Source organism: Ooceraea biroi, chromosome 10, assembly GCF_003672135.1.
Source record: "Ooceraea biroi isolate clonal line C1 chromosome 10, Obir_v5.4, whole genome shotgun sequence".
Classification (NCBI taxonomy): Eukaryota; Metazoa; Arthropoda; class Insecta; order Hymenoptera; family Formicidae; genus Ooceraea; species Ooceraea biroi.
This window is the reverse complement of record NC_039515.1, coordinates 13,362,205-13,382,985: the sequence shown is the minus strand read 5'-3', so window position 1 is coordinate 13,382,985 and position 20,781 is coordinate 13,362,205. Positions and strand designations below refer to the sequence as shown.

Sequence of the window (20,781 nt, the reverse complement as noted above, 5' to 3'; positions counted from 1 at the left end):
ATAAGTAAATATATTTTCAGAAAGATTTACGTCAAATTTTACTCATACAATGTAAGAACAACTCAAACAAATCAATATTTATAAGATTGCATAATATTTTGGATAATTTGACAATAAAAATTATGAGAAAAAGAAATCTCCCCGACGGGGAATCGAACCCCGGTCTCCCGCGTGACAGGCGGGGATACTACCCACTATAGTACCAGTATACTATCGAGGAATAGGTATAGGAATGAAAGGTCGTAATAAAGTTTGAGAGAGAAAGAGAGAGAGATATTGGGTCAGGGTAATGTTTTAAATTTAAATTAAAAAAAGAAAAGACATATGTTTAATTTCTGCGGTATTATAATATTAAATATTAAAAAAATATATTTTTATATATTTTTCACACCAACAAATTAATAAAACAGAATCTTTTTAAGTGTTTAAATTCAATCAGATTATATGCTTGTTGTTTTTATTAAATATTGTAATATAAACTTTAAAGGAATTAAAAAATGATTAAATTATATTCTTTTACTTTGCAATATAAGAAACAAATAACAGCTTGAATCTTTCTCATGTGCGATTAAAATTTCTATTATGGTTAAATTATCAGTTGTAATACACATTATAATTGTGCATAGTTGTCTTCATTCTAATAACGATATCATGTCGTAATTTTCGCGATAACATTCTCATTGCGATGATCAAGCGAGATCTATGCGGCGAAGCGATTACGGCGAGATCGCGGATTCTTACGTGCATTGTGGGGCCTGATATCGCATGGGTATCTTATCGTGGAACGAGTTTGTATAGAAGCGCCCAGCCCGATAACTTTCAAGCTCCCGTCCCTTGACATCGCAAGAATCGTTCGCGCACGCTGATACGAGATCGCAGATTACAAGCGTTTACACGGAAGAGGATTTCAACTTTGGGGCAAATCGAGTAGCTCTCATTTCAACCCTTCTAAATCCCTTTTGTCCACCCTTCTCCTCCTGCTTTGCGCCATCCAACAGCAACAATAAGAGCAATGGCAGCAACAGCGACGGCGGCAGAACCCTCATTCCGCATTGCTCTAACACAACTTGCGGTTAGTAATTAGAGTAACAATGCAGAGCGCTCCTTGTAACCGCAAACTCCACCGTCGGTGTGTTATGCAATTATTATAACTCAGGAGAGCGAAGGGCTTTATAACGATTGAAACTGCGCATCCGCGCACGTTGCGTCTTGCCGAGCATATGCTTCGTCCAGAAAATGGCTCGGTTGCTTCGACGATATTGCAACGAAGTTTTCGAGTATACTCCCTCCGTCATGCCTCCTCTTGCCTTTCCTGCGCCATTATCGGAACGCAACATTTTCAATGAGAAGAATTCCAAGACACGTCTCCTTTTTAAAATAGGAGAACACAACACGGAAAATTGCCGGGAATTCTTTCTTCAGTGCTCTCTGTGACAGAAAGAGCATTGATGCAATATTATGAAAGAACATGCCGTATTCGTTTAAGGATTTAAAATTGAGAAATATATTGTTACTATAAGAAAATTACCATAAAAGTTTATAACGTGCAATAATAATGAAGCAGGAGCAGTGGAAGACAGTCTCGGTTACGAGGCTCAGTTGAAACACGAATTTAACACTCCGGAGAGAAACTGTCACATAAATCTCGCGAAGGACTTTGCACAGAATTCGAGTTTCACATGCGTCCATAAAGCTTAAGATCGTCGTTCTCTTGAAATCTTTGATGAAATTTCGACGGATTTATCGTAGTAATCATAAAAGTGCGACAGATCTAATCCGTGTTCTTGGTTTATTTCATCGAGCGAATGTCGATATCGAAAATGGCGAGTGAAATATCCTTTTCTAGGTTACTGAAGGCGTAGGCTTAAATTGCAAAAAGTTCCAACACGGCTGTGATTCCTATTCTCAGTCGAAGGTGAACAGAAACGAGATAGAATGACATGTGGAAAAAAGTTAAGTCAACTAATGCGAGAGAACGGTCATGTAAACCGTCAATCCGGCAGCCTCGACAACAAGCGTCTCCGTCAATCAGAGTAAGCCTCTTTTCGTAGGCTTAAGATCGTGACCATAAATCGACTGGGGACGCATAAGAGAAATACGCCAGGATATCGTCTAAATCTAAACTGCACCGAGGACATTTCAAACAGAAATTTTTCAGCATGTTGAATTGTCTTTTATTTTTCTGCTATCATATTAATTTTCTGACGACGTTCTCGCGTCTTTAAATTTGAATGTTGATATTATCTACATTTATATAAGAAATATAATTCAGTTTATGTGATAATACTTAAAATTAGATAGCAATTATATGTGATCAATAATTAGCATCTTGATTTGTCGAAAGCTGCTTTTGCCATTAGAGAGTATGCCAGTGACAGAACGTTACAACAGCACGTAGGGAATCTCATGGAGAAAGAGATGGCTCGACGAAAGGAAATGATAAAAGCGTGATGCAGATAAGAGTGTGCTATTAGCCGGACGTTGACAAACAGCTGTGAAAATCAGCGTTCTCCGTGATGAGACGTGAAAGCATTTAAAAATAATTGGTGAAGACAACCGTCACAGCGATGAGAAGGCGAGAAAAAAATGCTCCATTTTAATGGGGAAACTCTTTAAATTGAACGCACTCGCGAAGCAGCGTCTCTCACTCGTTGAACTCGTGTCGGCATCCTTTGAGTAATTATCGACTCGTTGGGACAAGGTGTCGATGAAGGACGTAATTAATGTCCCGTCTTTCTCATCTCTCTTTAACTCGTCTCTTTAAATCATTAACTATCGTGAAATATACTATAATGAATCTTATAATGGTGATACATTAGATATTTCGCGAGCCGCAAGGTATAACATTTCGTAATGATATCGATTGATTCGACAGCTTCGGTGAGTTCATCCGATCCGAAAGGACGATTCTCACCAAGCAAAATGTTAACTTCCTTCACCCATAATTCATTACACGGGGATGTCTTGTCCCTCAGTCCTCAATTTTCGGAATATCTCGGTCTTTTGTTGGGATTCATATCTTCTCCCGACGCCGTCAGTTTGTATTTTTGTCGTCGTGAAAGCCGGGGTTGATTTTATTCGAAGAGAAATGTAGGTTGTAAAGAAACGATTGCGAGGATATTACATCATTGTTACAGCAGCTTTCCTTTCGCTGACTTTGCAACTGTTTTCTTTATCGTATCGGACTCGAGGGTTTCGTTTATGAACCCAATTCTTCTGGAATTGAGTCACTAGCAACTTGCGGATTATTTCGCTGATGTGTCATTTCGAAAATACAGAGTGACTAAAGAAGATTTTATTAGGCTATGTGTCTAATGACTCTTAATGTGCTTGATAATGTTGAGAAAATTGTGGCTAATTTTACAGAAATGAAAAAACATGTAATTATTTCAATAAATTTATACTTTTATCACAATTTGCTTATTACGTTTATTTTGCGTATAGCATTTTTTAAAAGTATTTTTAAAAGTGATTATTTCTTGCACTAAATATAAAATGTAATTTCTAAAATGGATACTATATTTTATTTATGATATATACATAAATACGTATTTATATAAAATGAAACTCACAAGTCAAATGAAAGCGAATGACGCAGACAAACAGCTGCGATGATCGAGCGAAATACAACCAGCTCGCGTTTTCCTCGCAATTAGCAGCGATCTTTCGGTCGGAGTCATTATTCAAACCCTATCCTTAATTCGAAAGGGTCTGACCTAAGTAGTTTAAAATCCGCCTTAAAGGCGGATCGATAATGCTTGCTCGAAATTATATCGGCGCACGAGATCGATACTAAACAAGCTGCTTTAGCGTCGTAATTATGCATTTATACACTATTCTGATCTTACGTCTTCGTGAAGATGAAGTTTTCGAGGAAATGAAGGAAAGTTTAGTGTTTCGCCGATTTCGTTGCGATTTCATTGCGAAATTGACATTATCAAAGTAGATAAAATAATTGATACGGCCGACATTTGCGACGTTCGCATTCCAACGTTGGCTGAATAATAGAACGTGCGAAACTCTGCAATGGCATCGTATTATTACTGCGTATCATCAACGAGAAGCTCAACGAGGAGTGCACCTGATGTCAGAGCTGTCTGTTATTAACGGGACCGAGAGACGGATGCGAGAGCGTTGTCGCCGGGAAGTGTTATCGCGGAAGAAAATGTGCCCCTGTAGGATAATCGATTCCCAGAAGGACATATCGTGGATCATTCATGTCGCGACCGATAAACCCGTGTCCCAGCTTTTCCGGGTGGAGTCCGTGCGGGTGAGGGAGGTTGTGGGAGGGCGGAACGGTGGAACACCGATAACGTTACGGTGAATCGACATTTAACGCGAGTGGATCGCGTAAGGACGAAACGGTAGTGAGATAAGGCGAACGAACAGACACGTAAATGGCTGGTGGCGGTGCTGGCACGGATAAAAGGTTCGATCAACGCGCCCTCTCTGCTTTCCTGCCGTACACTGGATTATCCGCGAGGTTTTGCGAGATTACGAGAAGGGAGAAGGTAGTTGGCCGTCGAAGATCAACCAGCTCCTACACATGCACTTACCTCACTCTCTCTCTATGCTTTTTCGAAAATCGCCTCAATCGTTGCCTACCCTCGGATCCATCTACAAAATGGTACCGACTTATCGACCTGTCGACGAGCGTCTGTCGGTTTCTCGCGACTCCTCGGGAAATCGTTTATTTGACAAAATGTCAATGAAAGAATCGGCAGTTACAGGAACCGTTTCTGAACCGTTCCGTCTTGCCGACGGGACGTGAGCTTTTCATTGTTAGATGTGTCCCGATCATGCAATTAAGAACAATAATTTCTCTTTGTCGAATATCTGGAATTAAAGAAAGTGCTCGCTCGTAATCACTACGCGATACAATATCGTCCGTTTAGCTGACAATGAGTCGCTGTCTGCAGCTGTGCAGCGAAGAGAGCAGATGGAGGACAACGTTGAGATCGGCTGCCGCTCATAACGTATCACCTTTTGTCGAACTGTGATAAGAACGTCGAGAGCTCTCTGTTTCGCGTAATTTGTCGGTCGCTCGTGCGAAAATGAGACAGCGACGAGAGGCTGGAATGGGCTAGGGGATGCGACGACCTCGAAGGATATCCTAGTCGGAGTGCGCCATGAGGGAGCGGACGAGCCACAAATTTAATATAGCCTTGTTATGCGAACCACGAACCGCCCACCCGCGCCGTGTCCCCGTGGCGAAAGAAATCAGACGTGGCTGACGCAATCATGGTGGAAATGTCGCCGCGTCACCAAACGGCGCTTCCGCGCGAAAATTAATCCTTTAAAATGAATCGCACCACCGCCGTGCGATTCTCATGCGGGAGTGACGTCTGCGGTTGGGTTGCCGCGCGACTCGCGCCGGGATATACCATGGAGACACCAGAGACACTCTCTCCGAACGTGACGGCGTTGAAGTGTCTTACGGAAGTGACAGTAGGAGGATCACCGCGGAGACAATCGAAAATCCGACGTTTTAAAAGCACTCCGCACGGACGAGAAATGCATCCCGCGATATTTGTTCCGTCCCAGAGCTTCTCATGGTTGTCGCGTCTACTTTGCGATAGCTACTGACTTCTAGCGATCAAGGTTCTTCGGAGACCGGAGAAATAACTGTGGCGTATGGCGGTTGCCGGTGCGGTGCAAGAAAAATTAACACATTTTCTTTCTCCTTCCTTCTTTCCTTCCTCCGTGAGGCACTTTTCGCGCGGACAACGCGAAGGGTTCTTCGCTTTAGCAGAACGAATTTATTGCGCGATTTCGCGAGCCAGCGGCTCTGTCGAGAAAACGATGAATAAAGATATCCTTCCTCTTGCCGTCGCGCCCGGTACTTACGTATACCTTCGCCTAGAAGTTCTCGGCAACGGAATCTAGCAGCCGGTTATTTAGAGGCACGTGGTAGCAAATCGCTTTTTCCAGCAGGCGCGAAAGTTCCTCCCGGATTCCTCGCGCGGACAATCACGTTGGAGTCTTACACATCGGCTTTTACGGTGCTTTTTCCTCTTAATGGACGATCGAGTCGCCGCACCGCGGGCGGTCCTGCACGCGATTTGCATCGAGGATGTCCGCCTCACGTGCCGCGTGGCCGTTTCTCGGTGTTGACGTCGCCACGCAACTCGTTAAACCCGCGGTCTGAGAAGGAGAAATATACTCTGGTACGATCGGTATAATCGGATGGATGCGGAGGGAGGTGGACACTCGAGCTGAATTTCCCCCGGAAGCCTGGAGCAACGTTTCTTTTTCCGACGACGCTGATTGCGATTAACTTAATAGGTAATAGCACACGGTTATGTCGCAAAGTGTCACGAATGTCCGTTATTGTCTCACAGTTAGCATCACCGTGATGCAACTTTCGGTCTTAACACGTATTTCCATACGGAATAATATTTTTTCGTGTCTCGAACGCTAATCTGTTTTCACTATTAAATAAAACTGGGGAAAAAATAGATGATAAACAAACACGTCATCAAGATTGCTAAATTTTCTTCTTCACTTAATCAATGCTTAACATTAGAATGCAATATCCTCGGGAACTGTGTTGACCTTCTATATAGATCTCGTATTGTTAAATCACTCGCGTAAAAGCTGTGCCGAGCTGTGTCGTTGTCGAGCAGGGCGCATATCATCGCGTTCCTTGTAAATCGGATTTCTCGTACAGTTATCATAAATTTCCGAGGAAAATACCATTCAAGGCATGCCCGTGACTTTATTCGATCTGTCGGCAGTCGGATCGTTCCGCGCTTAAATTCGATTCGGAGCCGCCCTCGCTCGACCGAGCGCCGTTCCGCTACGTTAATTTCCGTTTCCGCGGACTCAAAGTGGCAAAGTTTCAAGCGTAGGCTCGTTTAACAGTTCATTAGCCGCGCCGCGTCTTCTTGAATCTGAATTATACAAAAAGAAGAAACGCGTGGCTCCGTGTTATCTCACTTCGCGAGAGCACGTTTTGCGGCCACTCTCGTATCTCGTTTGCACGATCCCGGTCGATCAAGCCGCGAAATTCTGCTTGGTGAGAACCGCAGAATTCTCGCGAGGAGTCCAGGAGACGTGCCGCGAATTTCTTCGTCGTCGGCCTCGAAGTTCGGCCTGTTCTGCATCGTTCTCGCGGTGGTCTCTTCGCGTTTCTCAACGCCAAGAAATGCAATTACTGCAGTCTCGCGTGCATTAAATTCTACCTAAACCGACGAAAGTAAATTTACATTTGACATTTACATCTGCGCCGTGGTTTCTCTCTTCTCGTTTCGTCGATGCAGTGCCGCAAGTGTCTTTGAGGACCACCACAGGCTTCATATCGCTGGGGTGAACGGTTCGGAGCGTGGGTGAGTGGTGTCGCGCAGAACGCGCACCCCCGCGATATATCTCCGCGGCGATGGTATCGCGATATTAAAATTTTGAATGCATCGTCCGCGCAAAAGGGGAGGGGGGGTGCGACACGAGTGGCGCGCAACGAATTTATTTTCCGTGTTACGTCGTGGAACGAGAGCGGAAATTTTCACGGCGGGTGAGCGGGCTCGTGCGTGTCAACGAAATCGCGCGAAGGCGCATCCGCTCGTGGAATGCTCGTGATGCATCGTCTCAGTGATTTAGAACGAAGCGTCATTTGCATTTGTACAAATGTCAGTACTTGCACCGCATAGATATTTATTAATATCTTTCGAGAGAGACGAACCGGTTTATTATAATACGTTCACTTGTGCCAGCGACTGTGGCGTCTCTCCAACTTTGACTTCATTGAAGGGTTTCCGTTGAATTGAATACGAAACGAGAAATAATCGTTGGGCGTATCACCTCGGTGACGTGCAATTTGTTTGTATTATATATAAGTGTACATTGCTGTGTAATTGATTCTATAAATATTTAATAAATACATATATTAAATGCATTGACGGGATCAAACGGTCTTTGGTCCCGCGCATAATTTTTTCGGTAATCTCTCACGATTCCCATATTGCGCGCGACCGCTCGCTGCTTAAGAGCTTCATGTTTCTGAGAATGGCAATGTTATTGCACTCACCTGACGGTAGGTGGTCACGAACGCGCTCGAACGAACTGCAGGCCGAATTGCGGTTTCCAATCTCCATCAAGTTGTGATTACGGTACGCGGAGGATACAGTACGAAGGTGTAAAGAATTTACTGAGTTTATGATAACCGCAATGCATCAAAATAGCGCAAGCAAAACCTCGAGCGAGAGCATGAAACATGATTGGAATCTCTTGAATCGATTAAACATGCATTTTGTTTAAACAATGATTTTGTATCTTTTAAAGCATAATGATTCGATATCTAACTTAATTTTTTTGACGGAAATGCGTGTTCTTTCCTTTCCGCGAATGATACGAAATCGAGTATTTCTCGCGAACACATCGTAGTTTTGCGTTTAGCACACAAATATCTGAAACAATTTAATATAGTATGAAACTTTTGCGTTTAGCGCACAAATACCTGAAATAATTTAATATAGTATGAAACTTCCGCGTTGGAAACCTTAGCGCGAGCATTCACCGTTTGAGAATTAATGTTTATGATACGATTTCCCAAGTACGGTCCCCGTTAAAGCGTACAGGTTTCCAAAGTTGGCGCGTTATGTATACGAGCTGCTGTCGAAAATTCGAGGCACGATTTGTCGAGGGCGGTTTTAACGCGCTCTAAGCTCTACGACATTGTGCCATCCACTGTCGACGCAAAGTTTCCGCGATATACCAAATATGGATACTGATAGACTGTTATATAAGAAGAGTTAGTTGAGGATAATTACGGAGATTCGCTCCTCATTATCATTGATCACAGTCTGCGTTAGGAGAAAAACATGGTCGTAAATACGGGACTAATTACGGCACTATCGATTTTATCATTATTTTGTCTTTTAGACGAGATTGTCGAAGAGTAATGTAGGTCATCGGGATCGTCAGATGACGAATTAATCGGATACCGATGCGCATGCAATATTAGTCTGTAATTAGCTCTGAGCGATCGTTGGATTCCATTCGGGCGCTTCGTGATGGTAAAATAATAAACAGATCGATATTTTGACGGTTGTATGTATATATGTACATATATTCTAGCTATGCGAATCTGGAAACTAATTTCATTTATGAGTCAACAAGATATTTCTGTATTATTTCGACTAGTATTAATCTATTCTGGAGTGTATTTGATTTCTATTACTAAATTCGCACGATGTTGAGTCGCGTTATTCATCGAAACACTCGATATTATTTAACGGCAGAGGAGTGAGCAAAGCTCAAATTGCGTTTTTGAAATTTATACATTTTTGCTTGAAAATATTTATGAAATTTATCCGTATTTGCTTATCGTATCCGAAGGTACTTCAAGGAATTATACGAACATTCATTTCGAGAAAAAGCACGCAAGCACAAGGAGGAAGATATTGATTTCGGGAACATAACGGAAATGCACATATATATATATATATATATATAATTTGCGAAAATTAAGGTTCTCTTACAATTAGAGTACAGTTGAAATAGCGTTACGCTTCGCGTAACATGAACATGGGTAAATTGTAACTTGTTTACTTAATGCAAGTACCTATTCATTGTCTTCCGTTCATTGCGTTACAAGGTGGAACTCGTTTGCACCACGGTGATCCATACCACCGAACGCAAAACTGCTCCAGCTTTCATTATCGCGAGTTTGTTTTAAACTTTAGAGAAAATTATTGAGAAAGCATTAAAGACAATATATACAATAATTTGAATTTTCTCTCATATCGTCAGTTTTACGTACTCGAATAAATTTGTCAATATTCCCTTATTTTGGGGGTTATTATAATTTAAAAAAGTTTGTGTAGTCTGTTGACACAATGAGCCTGATTTTTTCCGAATTTTTGATCATATTGCAGTATCGAAACATTCTGTTCATTCAGTTTCGAAACCGAAGCAACGCCAAGGCAACAACGAGATCTGTTGAAAAAAAGATTGGGACACGAATGTTTCGTTTGATATGTAATATTTTTTCCATATTAAACTTCAAACAAAGCACGGTTGTCGTAGGTGCAAGTATTGAAATATTGCAAAAAGTGTGAATGAATATTTGTCACAATACGTCGCCATCACTTCAAGTTACGTACGCGTTTGAAGCGCGTCGCTTTATATTTTATTGCAAAAAGAGGTATTGTCTCTCCTCGGTGCAGCTGCGAGCAAATGACGCTCGTCAAACTTATCGCGCGATTGTAGCAACGTATCTGCGCCGTGTTTTACTACGAGCGCCTAATTTGCGTTCGGTGCTATCCATATTCCGCGTGTGCATAATGTGATACGATCGCGAATGTTCGAAATGTATGTACCTACGCCAGCAGTGATTGCGAAGCTGTGGGGAGCTTTGCGAACGTAATATCCGACAATATACCAAGTTGGAATACGTGGTTGGTAGCGTTATGTAATTTATTGACTTAATTATTCCCCGCACCTTTGGAAAACCCCAAATTTAATTGTACGTAAAGTAAATCAACATTCATCCGCATAAAACGTGCCCAAATCGATTAGCTGGATCGATTAGCCACGTTTAAAAAAACGAATGTTCCATTTATATTGATTAATTTGATTAGAACACGTAGATTGGTATTCATGTATGCAAAAGTACTGAGCGTATTAGCAGCGTGTTATTGATTTGTAGTGTTTCATTAATTTATGCATTAATTTATGCATAAGGTACATTGTCAATTATTTTTTAAAGCAAATTTAAGGAGGAAATGGTAATGGAGGAAATATTATTATATGTTCATCGTATTTGATCCTTAAGCTATATATAGATTTACAAATGTCTGTGCATTTTGCTACATTGTACAGTCCAGAGTAATTACTCTGTAATATCCATTCCTGTAAACCCAACAGACAGCCTTGCTAAGTACCAATGTAAAACGTCGAAATCCCATCATCGATAGATTAAAGCTCGTTGATTGAAACGTCGTGCTTATGCTATAAATCCTCTTCGAATTGCCGTTGAATTAGCTGTCATATCTCACGCTAATGGGATATTATGATTTGATTAAGCGGGAAACGTTTCTGAGGACCATTTCAATGACGTAAAACTTAAACAGGCACCATTTCTCGAGTAACGCGTGCTAAAAGCAACGCAGTTTTATCATTTTTATTCCGAGAGTTATGCAACGAATAAATTGTTTTCATAGCCTTTCGTAAAAAATTTACCGCTGTAATATGATTTGATTAAACGAGTATTCATATGGATGTATACGGACACTGACACGTGAGTGCGCTGTCTTGTGAATTCATAATTAAAAATAGCGTCACTCCAAACAATTTAATTTCAAACTTATTTAATGAAAATTTAATTTATTCGCAGGTTTTCATTACTAATTTTCACACAAAGCGTTCCTGCGACAACATTAATTTGGTAACAGAATGTGTGCATTGTTCTAGCGCGTTAGTTTTTTAAAATTGCAACAGCGAGCATAAAGAAATTAGTCTTTTTTGTAGTAATTAGTGTTTTTGTAGTTAAGGCTAATCTCGCAGAAAATCAATATAATTATAATTATTGTAAGAATACTTTTCTCACCCCGATTTTAGCCGTCAGATCCAACAATGAAGTGCATTTGTTAATTATTATTTTAATTACAAAGTAAACGTCCGGTCAATCGCAGGTCATAAATGCACAACGAAAGCGATATTACGACAAGTGGAACGTGAGCAGCACAGCAAAATAAAATGACTGTACATCACGTAAAAGCACTTGCGTAAAATTTTCCAGCCTGTCATTCACGAACACGATGTACATTTCTTACGATTGAATATTTCGAATGTGACTTCGCGTGGAAACGGAGCGGATGCTCCTCGGATAAAGGTTTCGAGAATTTTTTGGCGCGTCAAACAGTTTGGATACAAAAGTAATTAAAACAAGATCTAGAATGTCATTTAATTATGGAGATCTCAAGTAATCCATCGCGATATTTTTATGGATCGCCACATGATCGAAAGCTCACGCAGCGTAGATAATCATTGATGTACCTTTGACGAAAGTGACGAACAGTTTACTATTTGCAGTCACAGTCCAAGTTGATTATTTCACATCGTTCGAAGACAACGTGCGGTCGACATGAGATTTGCAGTTCCAGGATAGAGACGTTAAAATGCTACTGTGATGGTGACGGTGAGAACTCGTTGCGCGGTTTGCCTTAGCAATCGCGCGGTAAATCACGCCGCAGTTGTAACTACTGTAAACGAGAGCCAATTGGTCATCCCGTAGTGATCGACGATGAAGTAGTCAGTTATCCTCGGGGGATATGCGCCGTTCCGTGTAATTGAAATGTGTCTCTGCAGTATTATTTATTGCCGACTGTAAATCGAATTTACCTACCTGTGTACCTTGTGCATCGAGATCGGATTTATTGCCATCGTAAAAATATCCCGCCTCCACCCGCATTCTTGCCCTGGCTCTGCCTCGCGGTTTTTCTCCCTTCTCGAATTTCTTCCCCTCGCTTCCTGCGTCTATTAGCACTTTTCCCGGTCACGAGTCGCGCGTTGCGCGTTCTCGGCCCAATGATTTCCAGTTCAGCAATCCTGTCGTTTTCCTCGACGAAATTTTACCGCCGTTGCAACTGATAATCTCCTTTTATGTGAAATTGAGTAGTACCGATAAAATCGTGTGAGTTTACGTTGCCCATCTTTGCTTTTGCGTTTCATCGCATATCGTGTTTCTTTATGATTGCGATAATTATGGGCCTTTGATTTTACGATCTCGCTCTAATTACTGATGATGGACCTGCTAGCGGTTTTTTTGCAAGGGAACTACATTAGCGTTATTGATCGTCATGAACTATCGCTAATCAGTATCTCATTTCCTGCTATTAGCGATGAACACTCTCTCTCTCTCCTGATTATCTACGTGTTATATGAGTTGATTTTATTTCTAATTAGAGACTTAATTATTTTTTTAATTACTTTAATTAATTTGTGAAATTAAGCATTTATTTGCAAGGATAGTGATTAATATGCTGTCAATAATACAAACATTAAAAAGACAATTAGCAGGTTGTATCTTTTTGATAAAAATTGACTAAAAGTATGAATCTTATGTAAAACTTTAATGTCGGATATAACTTTTTCATCTGCTGTAAACGGTTTTCGACGCACTAGTACGGTCATCATCTTGGATTTCCTGTGGGAGAAGCTTTTGAAACTATCGGATGATGAAACGGGATGCACACTATGGCAAATTCATCGGATCGAATAAAAAGATTCTGTATGGCGACAAAAAGGACATAAAAAAGTTTGTAATATATGAAGCGTCATTGATAGCAACACTTCTTTTCAATGGACACAAAACTCACGTTACATTTTCGAACACATCTCCAGCAATCGCGTTAACGAGCGCCAGTCTGGAATCAAAGAGAACTAGTAGAGGAGCCGATTCTTTTACGTGGTGGACTTGATAAAAGAGGATGCCAGTCGCGTGTTTCCCTGAAATTTTCCAAACCTCCGTCTACCGCTATACATCTGAAATCCCGAAAGCGTTTTCACGCGGAATTGAACTCCGACGGATGCGCAGCATCGCTCGGATCCCTTTCTTTCTCTCCTTGCGGCTCGCGACTTCCTTTACCCACTCTATTCCTTATCATCCACAAGCCACCCCCTCCCTCACAACCTTTGCCTCGCGCCCATCAAAGCGCACTTCGTTTCTCTCGGCCGCACACACCGTGGCGCCTGAATTGTCGTAGATTTTCTATGGGCACAACCCGTAGGCCATGGCCGGAAGGGGAAAACTCGCCCGGGAAAAACCTGTTTATATTCGTAGTCGCGCGCGCGAGGAAAAATCGTGCGACTTTATCTCGTTCGTTCGAGCCAGCGAGGCGCTTTTCCTTCGTCGCCGCATCCTCCATCATTGCATCCCATCCCCCAGACGATTCCGCTCCTCTACGTCTTTCTATCTCACCTTGCTGGGATGTTTCGTTTTTCTTACGTGATTCTCGCGGTTGCCCCTCTGCTCTCCTCCCAGAGTTTTGTGTCGCAGTTTGTGATGTGGTACACTTAAAACATGGTCCTTTAGCCCCGCTTTTTCCTCCCGAGATTTCGTACTCGCGCCAACGTGCTGACTAGCTTAAAGTTTGAGGGTTGATGTTCCGATCTTTCTTCTCGTGTTTACACTTAAATAATGTTAATTCATTTCTATTCATGTCGCGTGTAGCATCAACGACTTTATGATAATAATATTCGAAATTAAGTGGAATATCCTTTCGGCCATAGAAGAGAGAAAATATTTGTCAAAGCTTTATTTCACAGAATTGTGAAACAGATCGTTGCTGAAATAATAATAAGCAGGTATCTTGCGTTAACGAATCGTAAGCTTTTTAAGGCGTGAATACATGCAGGGGAAACGCAACCATGCAGAAAATAACTTCCTGAAATACGTACGCTACGTAACGAAGTTTACTCTCTTTAGGATAGTGTTACACTTAGTTTAAATTGCATGAGAAATTATGCAAAGTATTCCATAAGTCATATGTCATCGGATCAATAAGCTTCTCCGTCAGGTTGATTGATTTATAGCCCGGATCCACGAGTATCCGTTACTTTCATAATGAGTAATATGTGCCTACATTCCTACAGCGCGGAAATGTCTACTTGAACCTGGGAGAAATGTACCTTCACTACTCAGTTTCGTAACTTAGTACGCCATCGTGTGCATTCGAAATGCCTTTGCATCGTTGATGTGTTGCATAAATTATGTCTTTGAATTCGCCAAAGGTCTGAAAGCCTTCAACTTTGCGCGTACGTACCGACCAGAGTACCGATTCTTTTCGTTCGCAGTAATGCAGCAAGTTTGCCGACCTGTTCGTTTGCGTATCGCGCATGTTTCTTTCTTTCTTTTCTTTTTACTCTTTCACCAACCTGTAAAAATGTTATTTGCACTCGAGACATTTTCGTCGCTGCGTGAAATTTGCAAAAATTGGTAGGATAAACCTTCTAGCGCGGCAACATTCTCGCGAAACTCGTTTGCCGCCGCTTCTACTTTGTGCGCTTCTTTTTCGCTTACAATCTGCCGGCTTGACTATATGTGGCTTTCTCAACCGGAAACTCATCTTTCTTTTGCCTCAGTTGTCACGCGTTTATTAGAATATCGACACGAGAAACAAATTTAAAAATATGCAAAATGATATATAAAAAGGATTATTGCGGATTAAACGCACAATTTATTTATTTATGTTTAATGAATTCTCATGAAGTATGCTTAGCTTTAGTATAATTAACATTACACATAAATCACAATTTTATGTACATTATCTTTCGTGACAGGATATCTCTCTTGCTAACAAGCTGTTTAAAAATTACTTGTAGTTGAATGGAAATAACTTTATGACAAAAACATTGTGAGATTAAATGACAGACATTGAATGTCTTCACATCGACGAATGTGTAAAAATTTATTAATTTAGTTGCACTTGTTTGTTTCAGGTAAGCATCCAATCTGAAGATTCCATGTACTTGATATGTGTTCCCGATGCCATCCTCTACTGCACCGGAAGATCACCGAGAGGGTTTAGTGGATAAAAAAACGTTTAAAATTTTCCGACTGGTATAAATCTATAGAGAGTACAGTGAAACAATCTGGTTGCATTAATTAGAAATCTGGTCAAAAATGACTAAAATTTTTGCATACACATAATGTTTATAATAGGTCGCAGCTAACCATCTCCACTAGTTTCGGCTTGCCCAAATCGGCTGATGAGATATTCGTCATTTCGTCTTCTCGGAATCGACTATTTTGATGATCAGATGATGCAGATCAGATGATTGCGGACAAATGTTTTTCAAATAAATTGATTAAGTCTCAATATTCAAATTTTAAAAGTTTAATTTGTGCTACCTCAATCGCTTAACAGTAATTTTCCGTCAGTATCAGTGCTAATATGTATAATTTTTTTGTTTTTAAATGGACGTGTTCATACATGTTCGGCGTAGTACCATATTTGGACCGTTCAGTCTCAGTTCAGTATTAAATGAACACGTCCATTTAATAGAATGATATATATTAGCACTGATACTGATGAAAAACCATTAAGCACGTCACGGATATGTGTGAAGAGAGCTTAATGCTTTGAACGTAAGTTAGGTGTCAAATGAAGTTCTATAGGCGATCCTAGTCTACAGATACATTACTATAAAATTAATATTACATATACAGGAGAATAAGTTATTACACGCATTACGTGCAGCTATGAAAAATCTCATTCCCATAATTCTACAAGCACCATTATTCATTAACGAGAGTTTATTACATTTTCGTGCAAAGTTTCGAAAACTAATTGCTCTAAATAAATAAAAAACGCCGTCAAGCGAGGAGAGGACAAATCTGTGAGATCCTTATAACTAATTACATCGTCGATCGACTTTGAATTAGGAGTCCCAACTTCGGTCGGTCGTAATTAACGCGGCGCGAGAGCGAGTGGCAAAAATGTAGCAGCCAACCGCGGGAAATCGGACTAATTAACTTTTAAACGTGACACACTCGATCGCATCTGCCTCGATTTAACTCCCGTTACGTGCGCGAAAGGGGATGCCTGTTTGCACGCACGTGCGAACGTACCGCGCCCGCGATAAGCGCGGCGCGCTGCGCGCGTAATTGCAGCGCGCCTTTGACGCGCCACGTGGATTTGCGATACGTCATTTAATTACTCGACGCGCCCGTACATTAAGCGAATTCATCGAACGTCCTTCTCCCGTAACGTGGGAATATTGCGCGTTGCCGCTAACCGAACGCTTAACGAGCCGAAGGCACGTTAATTAAGCATTGCCGCGGCTAATGCAAATTCGCGCGCGGTTCCATTCGGCGCGGCCTGGCACCGGGAGAATTATATCGGAAAACGGGATAAAACTGAAATTTCTCTGAATATATGCGATCGCGAGAAGCTGGATAGATTCGTGCGCGTGGTTCGTCGATTTCACCGGTAGAGTAATTACTTAATGTCGAAGCGAGATTTAAACCTGACACCTGAACTTAGATGAGACAACGCTTTTGCTGGATATACGCCCTCCGTTGATTTTATAAGTTTCAAACATTCGAGGTAGCTTCGACAAGACCTCATAGTGTTATGGTTGGAATAGAACATTATTGAGAATTTCAAGTTTACTTCATTATTCATTATGAAATAGCCAGCATTTAGAATATGAGCATATACAGGGTGTCCCGGGTTTTAACCGACAAACTGCGGGAGCATATTCTACTAGTAGAAATAAGAAAAAATTCTTATATCGAGTTTGCTTAGAAATGCTTTATTACAAAGTTATAAACCAATATTGAAAAGAAATATGAGATAAGTAACAACGGAACATAGTGTAGAATTTGCAAGGTCGAAGATGTTTATGTTACGTGTATTCACATGTATTCATGTTCACTATGTTGAAACGATTCAGTATGATTGTTACTTTCACGACAGTAGCTGTTAGATTTCAATCGTCGTGTCAACTAGCAATTACTATCAGAATGCCAAAAGTGTTTTCAAATGAGGAATACACCGATATTCATTTCGTGTACGGATTCTGTGACGGAAATGCACGAGCTGCCGTACGAGAGTATCAACGTAGATTTCCTAACAGGAGAGTACCAGATAGATTTAAAGCAACGAATTACTAATTCAGTTACTGAGATGCAACAAAATTTTCAGGAATGTCGTACTGTAACAAATTCTGTACTACGTACGTCGATGTCTAGCTTGTATCGATGTGCAAGGACAACATTTTGAAATGCGTCACTAAATCATTGCGTAGATAATTTTTAATTTTGTGAAAAAATCCGTTGTTACTTATCTGATATTTCTTTTCAATATTGGTTTATAACTTTGTAATAAAGCATTTCTAAGCAAACTCGATATAAGAATTTTTTCTTATTTCCACTAGTAGAATATGCTCCCGCAGTTTGTCGGTTAACACCCTGTATAAATAGAGAAATTGTCAATTTGTTAATTCAAAGTGACGTTACGTGTGACATAATATTGTTATGAATCTTGCTTTATCTACAAGAGCACATAGCTTACAAAGAATGATTAACTATATTAGCAGCATTGCCGTGATTCTTCTTATCTTGCTTTATTTTTTATTTTGCTTCTGCAACTTTTCCAACGTTAAGTTTAATATTTGCCTGTTATAAGCGATTAATTTCCTGTGCAGGCGGTATGTTTAAACAATAAAAATTGTTTCATACTCAAATATGTAATAATAAATGCCTAAAAGTTTCATAATGATTCGTTGTACAGTTTCTCCAAAATAAATTCGTAAAATATACCTTATTTTCAGCGTTCTAAAGTAGGTTCCCCCCTTAATCAAATAAGGGCTTACCGTTTTCTCTGGAGTTGTTTCTCGCGTCGAGCTTTCGATGATGAATCAGGGATTCCTACTGGATGTCTTTCACCCTGTTAAATACACCGCAAATAGCTGACGTGCTGTAATTTATTCATTTTAATGATCATACGCGATTCTATAATTATAGGTAATTCCATCAATACATTACTATTTGTAAATGATCATATTTAATAGTTTAATTAAATCGCCTTTCTCTCTCTGTAATAATCTAAGCTTTATAAAATAATCTACACTTTTACGCGAGGTGACTGGATTTTCACGTGCTTTTTAATGCAAAATTTAATATAATTTTTATATCGTTTGCAACATCTGTCGGCACTGTCTTTGAGATATATTATATGTTGATTTATATTGTTGTATTATATGATATATTATATATTGACATGAAAGACAGATTGGATAAAACTGTAATTTTGTCTTTTCGTATTTATCCCACACGACTCGACATAAATATCATTCTGGCTGACCGACAGGCGAGATGTATGATATTGCTCGCAGGACGAGCGCAAGCTGTGCGTGACCCGCCTTCGAAATTGCTCTAAATGACATCACTTCCCACCGTTACTATCATTTTTTCTGACATACACGTGAATTACAATTTTCGCGCGTATCAGCGCGAATCGAATTACTTGAATAATTCGTTCGCAATTATTTTAATAGCTCGTCGCAGTTAAATTGGCGTGATCACGTTTGTGCTTCGTTAGAAACAGATTATACGACAACAAGCATAATATTTTCATAGACGACAGAAGGATATCAAATTTGCATCGCTGCTGCAACTTACTTGCATAATATACGATATTATTATATAAGAAGTAATAATTAGTCGCGCGTGTATAATGGGACGTATTTCACCGCGATGCGTATCTCCGATACGAACGGATAATTCAAGGAAATCGTATCATTCAATGGCGATCCCGCGGGGTTCAAGCGGTGTCCGTTATCAAAGGCCGAACAGATAGCAGAGCCGACGCTTTTATTCGTCTATTCTTATGGTGCAGAGAGAGAGAGAGGAGAGAAAGCGATTCGCGCGCGATACGATAAAAGTCAGGTCGCCGCGTCACGCCTGCGGTTAAACGGTTAAACGTCGACGCCGGTTCGACCCGCGCCGACGATGAAGCAGGCATTAATAATGCACCCCCACCCACACCTTACGTGTCTTTTAATTAGCCTCCCCGCGGGAACAATGGCGGCGCGAACGGCCGCGGCGGAACAAAAAGGCAGCCGGAGTGGTCGGATATAGTGGCGTGGTCGTACTCTCTTTTTATCTCTCTTCCTCTTTCGCCCACTCTCTCTTTCTCGTGCACATATAATGGCCTCCGGCGAGATCTTGCTCGTATAAGAGTCCAGGCGATGCAGAGGGGCGTATAACGGGAATCCGGGCGATACGGTACCGTTCAATTATCCCGGGTTCCTTTCTTCCAGCGGCGGGTGAGAGCGCGCGAAATAACAATGCAGCGTAAGATAAACACGCGATAAGCGCGCGCTCTCGCGAGAACGCGCGAGCGGGTGCAAGCGCTCGTTCGATCGCCCGCGTGCAACAACGAGACGAGATGAAATTGCGTTGCCTGCAACCGTTGCGACAACAGCAAGCCACGATTCTCGGTAGCAAAGGTTGCTCGCTAACCCTCCCACTTCCAGTCGGTTTTATACCGGAAGTTCCGTTCTGCCCGCGTATACTCGCGCGCGTATCCCACTGCGCGTGCCCTTTTATTTGCTATCGATATCAGGTCTATCGCATTCTCTGCGGCCGCATTTTCGTCATTCTCCCCACGGAGTGAAACTCATCACCCATACGATCACATGACTGCTTCTCTGACTTTCCGCCTTTTATTTGTCTTTGCAACTGCACCCTTTGTACTCGTTCGCGCACCTTTCTCTCTCTTACTCTTTCTCTGGATGGATTTCTATAAAACCGCCTTTCTCGGCCAATGGCAGTTATTCGCTATCGGTCGAATTAGGACCAGCAACTCCTGCTGATTCTCCCGGATCCGATGGTTTCCGTCGCGCGTCCGTTGGAACTGTAGCGTTAGCGAAGCCCGGCGATGCGTTTGACAATGTAGCCACAAATGCGTTTATCGCTTAAATATATTGATCTCGTGATCACGGTGAGTGGCCGAGCAGTGCGAGAGTGGTAATAAATCCATATGTTGATACAGAATTCTCGCAGAAATGAAACTGTAAATAAAAGTTTCACTACTATTTGAACGGCAAATCGCGTTAAATTCACATGATGAATATTATGCCACTATTATGATAAACAACAGCGACCACCCGCAATTTACCGCATAACTAGCACCTTTATTTATTCACTGCAATTTAAACGTAGATCATTTCGTCGAGTCCTCGTTGGTCAGATTAATCCTTCACGAGCACCGCGTGAGGAGCCAGCGCGATGACTGTTGGATCAGCGATCGCTCTACGTCTCATTGAAAAATC

At 41.2% G+C, this 20,781-nt stretch overlaps 1 protein-coding gene across 2 annotated transcripts in view; it reads left to right on the top strand.

Moving 5' to 3' along the window:
• The window catches only part of LOC105286029 (mannosyl-oligosaccharide alpha-1,2-mannosidase IA), a 738,960-nt gene that overhangs the window by 41,703 nt on the left and 676,476 nt on the right, over positions 1–20,781 (top strand). The gene's annotated exons all lie outside the window — the stretch shown is intronic.